This window comes from Camelus dromedarius, chromosome 15 (genome assembly GCF_036321535.1).
Source record: "Camelus dromedarius isolate mCamDro1 chromosome 15, mCamDro1.pat, whole genome shotgun sequence".
Lineage (NCBI taxonomy): Eukaryota > Metazoa > Chordata > Mammalia > Artiodactyla > Camelidae > Camelus > Camelus dromedarius.
The window spans coordinates 28,104,250-28,116,671 of record NC_087450.1 but is presented as its reverse complement, the minus strand read 5'-3'; the positions used below and the strand labels follow the sequence as shown (position 1 = coordinate 28,116,671).

General features: G+C 35.9%; 1 protein-coding gene across 25 annotated transcripts in view; it reads right to left on the bottom strand.

Annotated features, from left to right (window-relative positions):
* The window catches only part of NRXN1 (neurexin 1), a 1,020,679-nt gene that overhangs the window by 40,442 nt on the left and 967,815 nt on the right, over window positions 1-12,422 (bottom strand). The gene's annotated exons all lie outside the window — the stretch shown is intronic.

The following is a 12,422-nucleotide window of genomic DNA, read 5'->3' as shown; positions in this document are numbered from 1 at the left end:
ATAAGAAATAATTCTTAACAAATTCTCTTCAGATTATAAGGCTTCTTCTTCTCTCTAAAACTGCACTATGCAAATTAAGCCAATATTAAAAAACCGTTTACTAACCAAAAAAGAGCTAGATTTCTAAGAGTGTATATTCTTTAGTTTTCTTAGCAAAACCTTTTGCTGTAACTGTTCCATCGTGATACAAAGTGTCCTATATAAAATGAGGCCACAAGGGACCCCATTATCACCTGCATTTGGTTACTGACAAAACCTTCACCAAAGTGTGATCAGCTACCAAAGCCTAGTAATTTAAAGTCCACTGTGCTGCTTTGACTTTGACCCATCTTCCCAACACACACAAACACACACACACACAATCGTTCTCTCCACCCTCTTCACACTCCTTGATTTAACAGCTAGTTGATGTACCTTAAAAGTAGGGTAGCACTCCCCTCCCCTCCGCCTTCTAAAAAGGCTACAGCAGTGTTGGAATTACACAAATGAAAACAAAGTAATTAGCTACACAAACTGTCAAGTAGATTTAAAAAGAAAAACAACCCGGAAAACATAACAAGCAGCAGTTTCAAGTTCTAACAAGAATCTACATTGAATTCCTATTTATTTTAAACAAAAATAAGATTTAAGTCTTTTGAAAAATGTTCACTGCAATTTCCATGGAAATAGGGCAAATCAGCTAATGGGCCTTTTACATCTCTCATTTCTGTGATGCTGATATAGTAGAAAAGTCTTTGATCCTACACTCTTTCCAAATAATTTCTGTTCTACTCTTCCATTACCAGATTTATTCACAAAGCGAGTAGCACTGAAAATGGTTCCAAAGAGGATATGGAACAGGTGAGTGCATTAAATCAGATGCTGTGATACCCCCCTCCACGAGTTTCCAAATCCCCCCAAACTTCACCTCAATAGTTTTACAAGAGGTAACTAAATTAAAGTGAGCATAAACGGTAATCTGGAAAGGAAAAAGATTTCGTAAATTATTCCATGCATTTGAGTGCAAATGCGAGGGAGTAGACATTCAATTCTTTGGATGAAGAGTACAGATTATTTAATCTGTAGCTAAATCTCTGGGATCCTTTACAGATAACAACTAACTACCTTCTCCCACTTAGCAACCATGTTGAGTTCCTATGAAGCCACACAGATTACCTCCAACATATACATGCTCTGTCTGAAATATCAATCTAATGCTCACATTGACGGTTAATGTTCCCATAACCCATTATGCATCCAGTGATAAAATTAGAATATCAGATTTGTTAAAAATACAGAATTGTGATGAAATTGGTCAACACAATTATTTTAAAACTTGTGTTTCCTTCAATTCTCTTATCTTCAAACTTGTAGAACAACTGCCTACTTCATAAAATTGGAAATGTAAGGTGGGATGCCTGAACCTGGCCTAGTATAGGACATAGCATTCTGAGATTCAGCTAGGAGTTCAATCATTATCTAACCCATCGACCTGGGGCAAATCACTCCCCATCCAATATAAGTAGGTTACAGTAGATGATCCCCTTAGGTTCCTTTAAAATGTTAATGAACATTGGGAAACGGATAAGACTCTCGATTTTGATGGTGGTTACAAGAAGCTATACATGTTGATGAAATTGCACAGATCTACACAGACACACCTAGACACACATGCACACACACACACATAAATGCATCTATAACGTGTGAAATCTGAATAAACTCTATGATTCATAGTGATATCAATATTCTGGTTTTGATATTTAACTATAGTTTTGTGAGATATTAACATGGGGAGAAGTTGGATAAAAGGTGCAGGGGACCTCCCTGTACCTTTCTTTGCAACGATCTATGAATCTATAATTATCTAAAAATAAAATGTGTTAAAATATATAGATACACAATACATGCATACATACATAAATATAATAATCTTTGATTTCATGAAATGGCTTGCTGACAGTCAAAGATTAAATGACAGTATACAGGGCCTGACGCTTTATCAATGAAGTGGAATTTATTGGATCCAAACAAGTTATTTTTCAACTAAATGTGATAGTTTTTACCTAAAACAATTGGTGGTTTAAAGGTAGTTAGAATATTGACTGTTTCACCTTAATTTGAAGTAAGGAAACTGTCATCTGACAGGTTGTTACTAGTGATACCATTTTGCCAACCCTTCTGTTATGCATCTTGGAATACTGAATCCTAAGGCTAACGACACCAAATAACTAAAAATTTCAGCAGCAACAAATATTATGCCCTTGATTTAAAGGAAAAAATTAAAACGAAATATAAACAAGACAAACAAAAAGGAAGTGTCAAGGAGTTTCGACCAGTTAAATTTCTAATACATATACCCTGAGGATTCTGTAGTTTCCATCCAGTTAGCTCTTCCTATGATGAGTAATCTTACTTTCTATTCTTAAAATTCTGCAAAACTGTATTCATCTAAGAATTAAGCTGTGCTCAGTGTATCTCCTTTCAATGTCACAGAACCCAGTGGATTCTCCGGACTTCCAAGAGGTCTAAAAATAACGGCTAGTCTCTTAGCAATTTTGTACCAATCTTCTGGTCAAAGTTTGATTCTTAAGTAACACAAATGGGGCAGAAGAAAGTAATAGATGTCAGTAGCAGACTTCTGTTGGATGTTAAAGCAGAAGAAAAGAGGCAAAGCAAGCAGGAAACTGTAAAGGAAAGAATGAGCAGGAGGAAGGAGAAAAGGTAAGAAAAGGGTTCCCCCATCTATGTTTGGGAAGCGACAAGGGGTCTCAGTCCATTTTACAAAGAAGACCAGTGATGGAGGTATTCCAGGCATAAGCAAGTGGGACTAATGTCTCACCCAATGAAATGGGAAATAGGTCTTGGGTTTCAAAATACTAGCAAGGGGGTTAAAAGGAAAGGAGCATTACAAAATGTACAAGTCTTAGTAAGACAATTCATCAGACCAGCTCTGCTCCAGGGCTAGCCAACTAAACCGTGTCTAGGACTGAGCTCTCTCATAGCAGCAAAGACTTCACCCCCCTTAAACACCAAAACTTAAGGCACAGAATAGGAAAGTGTCTAGTAGAGGATTTTCCTGTCCTTGAATATCTTCCACCAAACAATACAAGGTAAAACAAATAAAAGCCGCTTCTCAGTCACTTTAATTAAAAAGGGTAAAATGAGTTATCTGATGAAATCTTTCTAGAAGGCAGGCATACTTTTCCCAGAGTTAATTCTACCCCGTTTACCATAAATTTTAAATGGTAATCACTACCCCTGCCAACTAAGGAATGTCACTTGCCACCCGGTTCGACAAGAATTGAGTCCTTAGCCATAGTAGTCATTGACCTAGAGCACACCCTGAAAAGAGTTCAGAGCTGAGATCAGGAATGAGCGAGGCAGCGCTCTGTGCCTTGGGAAAACTGGCAGAACAGGCTCTCACATAGGTAGATATTTTCAGGGGAAAATTTTATGAAACTGGATTCTCATATCTTCCCGTACTTAGAAAAGCACTAAAACCATTAAGTGAGATGTCTATCCCTTGTGACTATGAGCAGCCTTCTGCCGAGGTGTACACTTGACTGCGTGCGCCCCTTCACCAAACTCACAGTCATACTGGCTCCCTGCCTACCTCTTCGGAGCGGTTTCTCGGAGCTATCTGAGAGGCTGTCTCCCAGCTACGGTTCTCAGTAAGTCCCAAATAAAACTGAAACTCACAGCTCTCATGTTGTGCTTTTCTTTTCCCAGTAGAAATTCCCAATGAAAGAATAAAATATGTAATAGGTGATTAGCCAGGAAAGACACTAAGTGTGCTGAACGTGTTCCAAAGCTGCTGAAATGGAATCGAGGCCTTACATCACGTGGCCATAATGAAAAAAGCTGATGAGAAGTGTGAGGTTACCACACCTCATAAAACCTTGCCCCTCTTTACTCTCCCTAGTTCTTTTTCTTTTTAAACACCTTTATTGTGGTATGATTCCTGTACAGTAAACTACACATATTTCAGATGTACAATTTGATGCATTTTGATAGATGCATACACCTATGAAACCACAGTCAAGATAGCTCACATTTCCATTGCTCCCCAGGAGGTGCAAATTTAGAACTCCCATTTTATCCCTTCCCACCTCCTCTCCCCATTGGTAAATTTTTTTTTTTAAAGATTCCACATATAAGTGATATCATATGGTATTTTTCTTTCTCTTTCTGGCTTACTTCACTTAGAATGACAATCTCCAGGTCCATCCATGCTGCTACAAATGGCGTTATTTTATTCTTATTGTATGGCTGAGTAGTATCCCCAGGTTCACAGCAGCACTACTTACAATTGCCAAGACACGGAAACAGCCACAATGCTTCTTAGGCTTTGTGGGGTCCAGGCAATGCTTTAAAGTTGAAGTGTTTCAAGCTAACTATAATCTGGGCGTCAAAGCTATCATTATAAGATTGCAGTAAACGCTGAACCTCCACTGGACCTGTCAGTTTGTACTCCAGAATACTGGTTTCCCAGAGAATCCATCAAGTCCTGTCTAGGTTTAGATGCTGATAACAAACAGAAAAAAGAATTCAGTCACTGCACCTTCCATATATTAAGTCTTAAGAAGATAAATGTCAAAGTTCTAATTTCATTTCCTTCTGTCTAAGAAGATTTCCCTGCAAAATATTTCAAATGACTATAGACAGTCATAAGCTTTATTAGTTTTACATCTAAATTTTGAATATTCATAAAATAATCTGTCTTGCCAATATAATCTTTGGTTCCCCAAATAGACCTACTTTCTTTTTCACGTTTACAGAAAAATGTTTAAAAAGTCTTGTTCTCTGGGAATCTCCTTTGATATTTTTTTAAATTAATTTTTTCATAAATCATTTTTGGTGATGAGAATTCTTCTCAGACTGTGCTGTTGATTGTTTTTGTTACCACTTTCCTTACCAGTTTCATTAGACGCCACAGTGCACCTTGTTTCTTAGAGAAGAATCTGAAACTGACTTGGGGATGAAGGACGTTTAGTCCAGAATATGCAGCACTGTATAAAATATTTATTGATATAAAGCCTAAAAATACACATGGTAGCTACAGCATTCACATGGGTAATTATTTAATAGATTCAGCCCATGATTTTACACCACAGGGTTCTTATTAAGAATATCAGAAAGGGAATCAGAGTTTCTTGACACAATAATAAATATTTTCACACACAGTAAATAATTTAGCTCTTTTGGCATTCATATTGTATGAAAAATAGATTTGAAATAATTTCAAAGTCTCGTAGTAAAGGTGAAGGATTTGGAACGCAAGGAGAAGAACAGACAGAATGGGGCCCCCTTTCCCTTGTTTTCACAGAATTTTGCTTGCTTTTGTGACACCACACACACACACACACTGCAAAATTTTCTCTCATTTGTCAAGATGATGTTGAAATGAAAGGATGTTATTTCTTCCACAGTGTTTCTTATTGTGAGTTCCTAGGATTCCAAATCACTAGCTCTCTGAAATTTACCAGCCTTGCCCACAGAATGCTAATGAGCCTCTGTACTCTTCATTATGGAAATGGAAAAGGAGCTTTCCGTCTAATTAAAGCAAGCCATAACTCGAATTATTCGCCCACTACTTTCAAAATGAAAATTCCCTAAGAAAATACTGAATGCAGATTCTTCTCACAATTCAGTGGAGGTGATTCAACAAAATGAAAAGCAGTCTCTGTTTTTAAGACCACTTTTCTTTAATAAAACCTTTTTCTTTGAAAGGAAATTCACATTGATTCACACTCTGAAATCATAAGCATTAGAACTGCGAACTCCTCATCTTGCAAATGGGGGAGTGGAAGTACCACAAATTATAGAGTAGTTGGTTTTCATCACCCCAGTAGCAGTAAAAACAGTAAAACTTTCTCGAGTACAACATCTTTACATAAATCAATCGAAATAAAATGTTTTAAAATGATACGAATTCCAAAAAATAATGTTCACAATGGGACATGTTGAATTTGAGGAGAATTGGGGCAGTTGTAAGGGTAGGTCTCAAGTTTAGAAGAGTGCTCCGTGCTGAGAACAGTACAAATTCCCCAAGGAAACAAAAAAAAAAAAAAAAAAAAAAAAGGAAAAAGAGATTCTGTGACCAGTTTCAAAATAAAACCAACATTGATAAGGATGGGAAGAAAAAACAATGATTTTTCCTCCTAAAATACTCGACAATGTGTCTAGTGGAAATTTTGGGTAGCCCAGTGGGGAGAAATTCTCTTAAACATTAGTAGGAATCAAACCAAGTGATATTAAAAATTTCTAAGAGTAGTCTGATAATACTGGCATCAATGATACAAAAATTCTAAAAACAAATCATTTTTCAAAGGGCATACTGAATGTTAATTTTTTAACATTGACAAACGTACAATGTTTAAATAAAATGTTACTGTTAGGGGAAGCTGGATAAAGAGTGAACTCTGTTTAATATGTTTCCAACATTTCTATATATTTAAATTATTTCAAATGAAAACATTTGTTTTAACACTAAAAAGAGAAGAATCATACTGATCTATCAAATCCTATATATTACACATATAGGATATATTACATATAAGTTGGCAAAACTAGTATTTATAAAATATTTTCCTTTAAAAAATGCAGATATATTCATAAGGGAAAAAATACAACCACAACCATAAAAAGCAACCTATGAATCCTCACCTTTTGTAATATTTACATACATAAAACATATATTATCCTCATCTGAAAGGCTTGTTTTTAGAAATGATCTCAAATTGTAGACTTTCAAATAAACCAAGCATATACGTTTCTACTTCATCATTTTAAATCCTCATCTTTCTTCCTAAAGTACTACATACACAGAGATGATGCATTGTTTCAGGAATTGCTAGGTAGAGAGAGAGGCTAAAGTCAGTATTTATTCTTTTACTGCTTCAGTAGTCTTCTGTTTAAAATGACACCATCTATTGCAATTAAAATCTTACTGGGTACGTGGAAAATTAGAAGGTCAGGGATCTAAGAAACCCTTGTTGCAGGAGTGCCTTTAAACAGTGACCTGAGCTGACTGTTCCTAACTTGAGATTTTGAAAAGTAATCAAAACTATTCAGTTTTATATTTTACAATTAGGCATTATTTCAGTTAGTTCTAATGAATGGTTCAAGAAGTTTCCCATAAGTATTCACTATATTTTAAACAACTTACTGAGGACAGAATAGAATTGAGAACCATTTCAGTAACATGAATAGACTGTTTACATAATTACCACTTATTTAAGATTGTTTCATTTAAGGCCAGACCTTTGCTTCCTGCCTATATCCACCCATATTCTATTTTCCTTTTGGCGGGTACCCTTCAAAAAGAAAACTGAGTTAAAGATAGAGAAATAAGTAGAATTAGGCATCCTGAAAATTATTGCTGGAGTAATTTACAAACACACTCAATTATACCATAATGGTTTGAGACAATTATACTTACTCTAAAGTGTCTAATTCACTGCTGGAAAAATAACTCAATATTTCAAGTCATCCCATCAGTTAAAAGAAACCAATTTCTTACTTTTTAAAGGGAAACACTTAGCAACAATGGCTAATTTTAATGAATAAAGAAAATGAATGTAAACTAAACATGCAGGTGATTTTTAGATAAAAAAGTTGCACAGAAATTTGACACAACATTGTAAAATGATTATAAATCAATAAAAAATGTTAAAAAAAGTCTCACAGATCTTGTGTTACTCTTATTATTCATAAAGCATGAAAACTGGCTTTTAAGACAACATCAATATGTTGTCCTGAGAACATGTAGAACAGGAAACAAGCACCTAGACTGATTCTGAGACAAGTGACCTGGGACCTGGCTTCATGTTCCGAAATACCTCCGCGCCCTAAATACCACTTCAGAGGCAGCTGCTGGTGTGATGGCATGTGTAGCCCATCTGATTTGACTTGATTTTGTGTTATCGTTTATTTTGTGACTGGATAACTAGAGTTACTCAAACAAACTCAGGGAACAAACAGCAGAATAACCTCCGTGCATCTACTTAACCCATACTGAACTCTCCTTTCTCCCAACTACCATGACGTGTAGAGTAGATGCTCAGCAAATATGTATTCATTGATTGAGACTAGAGGGTCAAATAGTTCGGCTTTCCATACTGCTCTAGTTTTATTTGTGTTTCTCCTGATTCTTCAGCTGGACTTTGGAGGCAGCAAGTGTCTTATTGTCCTTTGAGTCACCCATAGCATCAAGCAGAGTTTTGACAGAGATTAATCAGTCAGTAGATATTTTAACAGATCTTAACTATTAAATGTACAAAAAACACTGAGATAAGTGCTTAGTAATTCCTTATATATTAGACTTGTCAATACTCTGGAAAGAGATGGTGTACTTCTTGAAGGCTTTTGAAAAACTCTTGGCAAATCCAAGAGTAGCTATTACCCTAAAATTTCTAGTTTTTTATATGTACTCTTGAAACCTACTATGCAGTAGCTAAATATTTAGCAGTGTTTCATGCACACACACGTATTCATACACATACTACATTCAACTCTGAAAATACTGTAGCTCTACTACAAACCCAATGGATAGGTGATCCACTCAAATCTAAATGTGCTAATTGACAGAGGTCATGGCACATAATTGAAAACAATGATTTTTAAGCCAATGGGAGGTTAAGTGGTCTAGAAAATATATCTAGTCATACAGGATAATCCATTTTGTAGATAGTTCACACACGGGCTGCTGAGAATTGACACCTGAGGCCATCCCTATGCAACTCCAAAATAAGGAGCTTTAAAAAAAAATCAAAATTCTATGTGAAATTTTTGATCTAATAATAAAATAGTAGTGTTTTAAAGTCATAAAGGTAGTCTGAGTTATATACATACTTTGTATTATATATAGTATTTATATATGTAATCTATAATCTTGTACATGTAATAGTTTATATATATATATATATATATATATATATATATATAAAGATCACAACAATGAAAACAGAAATGTATAATTGATTTTTTAGAGGGAAATAGTTTTCAGATAGTTACCAATGCTGAATCAAGTGAATTCAAATGAAGGTGAAAATTTAAGGAGCAAATGGAAAGCTGTAGTGATAATCACACAAAATTTATGACACAAAACTAGAAAACATATCTCATGAATTTTTGTTTTTTCCTGGTTTTATTTAGTTTGGGCTCATGCTACGAGATACTAAAGACAGCCACAGGTTTGTCACTGTTGTGACTCTCCCGTTATTCTATATAATGCACATGGCCTATCTACTCTATCATACCGCGACTGGCTCCAGTCTCGGTGCTGGAGGGCTGAGGGAAGGAAGCCTCCAGGAGATTCAAATATCAACTGTCAAGTAATGTAAATAAGACAGCAGAAAGTAAAATCAATGTTTCTGGGTCAATACGGTAACCTTAGTAGAAACCAAAGACATTCAAAGCCTAAATACACACAAAAATGGGTAAGAACTTCGTGTCATTATACTCTGCTGAATTCATATATAGTTTAGTGTTTCTGTTTAGTAATTTTAAGGTCTGGAGCAAATGGCATTTGAATCCATCAATGACAGGTAGAGCAGCAGAGGAATAAAAGACCGGGAGTGGAGAAAAAGGGAAGCGAAAGAGAAGACTGAATTAATAAAGAGCACCCCATGGGCTGAATGTTACCAAATATCCACTAAGGCTGTTTCCCTGTGAATTTTCCTAGTCCTCATAACACTGAAATTAAGAGCACTAACTTTGACAGGGCAAAATCTTGTTTCAGATGTGTTATTTTCCAGATGGGCAGAGTGTAAGCTTAGTTCTTAAAACATTTAAACTTTAATATGGGGGGAGGATAGAGCTCAGTGGGTGGCTCAATCCCCATTACCTCCATTAAATAAATAAATAAAAATAAGCCTAACTGCCCCCTCCCCAAAATTTAAAAAAAATAAACTTAAATATAGACAAAGACTTAAAGTCCTTGGCTACATGCTTTATCTTCCCATTTGAAAAGTTACAAAGTACAAGCTAAGAGGGCTTTTCCCATCAATTAGCATTCTGCCTACTGCATCCATCATATAGTTGATTGCACTTGTATAATATAAATGCACCCAGATGCTGTGATGAGCACATTTCGTAAATTAAAGGAGCATATGGAAGGTACACAGACAGTAACATTTCATCATAACTACCCAAAACATCCTTAATATGCAATGCTACACCACAAATTACTTCATAAATATGTAAGCATTTCCTGGTTAATGTCTTGGTGAGAAATTTGCTTGGCAGTTGAGCCCAAATGCTATTGTGACCAGACATTTAATACCATTTCAGGGCTCTTCCAGTTTCATGCCACATAAGGAGAATGTGGCTCTCAGCCTATTAGACAACCTTGATTGGGTAAAGTCAATGAAAATATTTATTCTTTAACACTGGGTTATCTTGCTTAATGAACACCAGTCAACCCTCCAAAATATAAATATCTGTCCAAAGATCTGTCTGTAGGCGCTATTTCCTTCTAAAAATGTTAGCAGTAATTTGCCAAGTGAGGAGCATTTTGCTGTTTAGTAGACTCTTTCAGTGATTTCCAAAGACAGGGCATGGGAAAGAAAAGGACTGCGGAAATGAGAAATTGGCTTCATTCTTTAACTCAATATAAATGATTTGAGTAAATTATCTTAAATGTATCTCAAGCTATGAAAGGTAAAGGTTTGCATTCTCTTATCCAGGTCATAATTTCAAGCCAAGGTTCAAAAGGCAGTCAAAAGAGACACGCAACATGGCTAAACTTCCTTCGGAAAATGGAAATCCTCTCCATACACAAGGTCCATCAACCAAATGATTAAGTGAGCTGTGGGTGACCCGCAGACCAAAAGATGAATATTTAAACTTTTAAAATTGGTGTTTTCTTGGTACACTTTGGCAACATGATTTGGGGGAAATTCAGTTGTACTTAGCACTGGGAATTGTGTCTGTGTTCACCTTAGAATTTTGAAGCAATCATTAAAATCACAGAATTCAGAAGTAAATTGATTTTCATTCTTTCTCAGTTCTGTGACCTTTCTGGCCCAAGACTGTGGCCAGTTCCCAGGGCGCTTGGGTGACAGGAGGCTTGACTGAGGATGCTGAGAGATTAATTTCATTGCAGAATTTGAACTAGGCATTGGTCAACCCCGCAGGCTTCATGATAAAATCAACAAATACTTAAATAAAACCTTCAAAGTTATTCTAGAATGAACATCGATTTATATAAGCCAGAAGTAAAATAACAGTAGATTAGTCAGCAAGGACTCTTAAATTGAAAGCTTACTTAGGGAAAAACAAAACAAAACAAAACAGTAAACCCTATAGATGCTTGAATCATCTAAGGTCTGATAAATAAGTTTGGTAGTTATTGCCATATTTCTATTTAGACACCACCAACTCAAATAATATTATAGCTTAATTTTAATTTTGCTCTCTCTTAGTTTTCCTGAATATGGCAAAGAAAAAAGTTACAAACAACAGCAAACAGCATATCATTTATAATCCAGTAAAGCAACTTCTATTCATGGGATTTCCTTCCTAATTTGTGAAACAGGGGCTACCAGTTTAAAGAAAAATAGTTGCCACAACAGACATGACAGTCTATCTCATGATTAAAGAAAGATGCAGTCAGAAGTTCCCTTGAAAAGGGAGGCCAGGCTTCCTTCACTATTAAGCCTACTCCCCCCTACCCCCTCCCATTTTCTGAGATGCAATCCCTTCTGTCCTCCATCTGCTCCGCCCCCATCCATTGTCTCTACTCCCTGCCAAGCATGCCAATCCCATCTGGCCATACTCCTGCTTCTGCTGGCTCTAATTCCCACGAGCCCAAGAAATATTTGCATGCCAAGGCTTTTTCTCTCTTCAAGAGAATAAGGACTAGCTAGGAGAGTATCAATCACCCAAAGAATTCACACACATGAGCGTGCACATGATTTCTCGAATACACAAACAGCAGTTTCAGAATCCACTCCCAAACTAAAATCAAAACACGGTTTCAATTCTCTCATCCAGGAGGCATTTTTAAAACTTGAAATCTTACTGTCATCTTTGAAATAATCAAAATTTACATTTTAAAAATATAAACACTTTCCTTAATCCCAGACATGCATTTTTTTTTCAGTAAGCAGAATTAATTATCGTAAATAAACATTACTCAGATCTTACCATCACGAAATGTTTCCATGAATTAATCAGGTTTAATCGCTGATCACTAATGCACTTTCTGTTGTACCAAACAGACATTCAATTCAGACATTCCACCTTCACGAATTCGCAACGAAAACCCCACTCTGCCGCAAAAGCATGCATGGTCAGAATCTAAGCATATTTAGGCAAAATTATCACCAAGTCATTAACAATAATAAAGCAGTCTGGCAAGTATTGAAAGCAGCTTTTATTCATGCTTTTACTCGAACCAACTTAGCACATAAATACATATATATATACACACACAC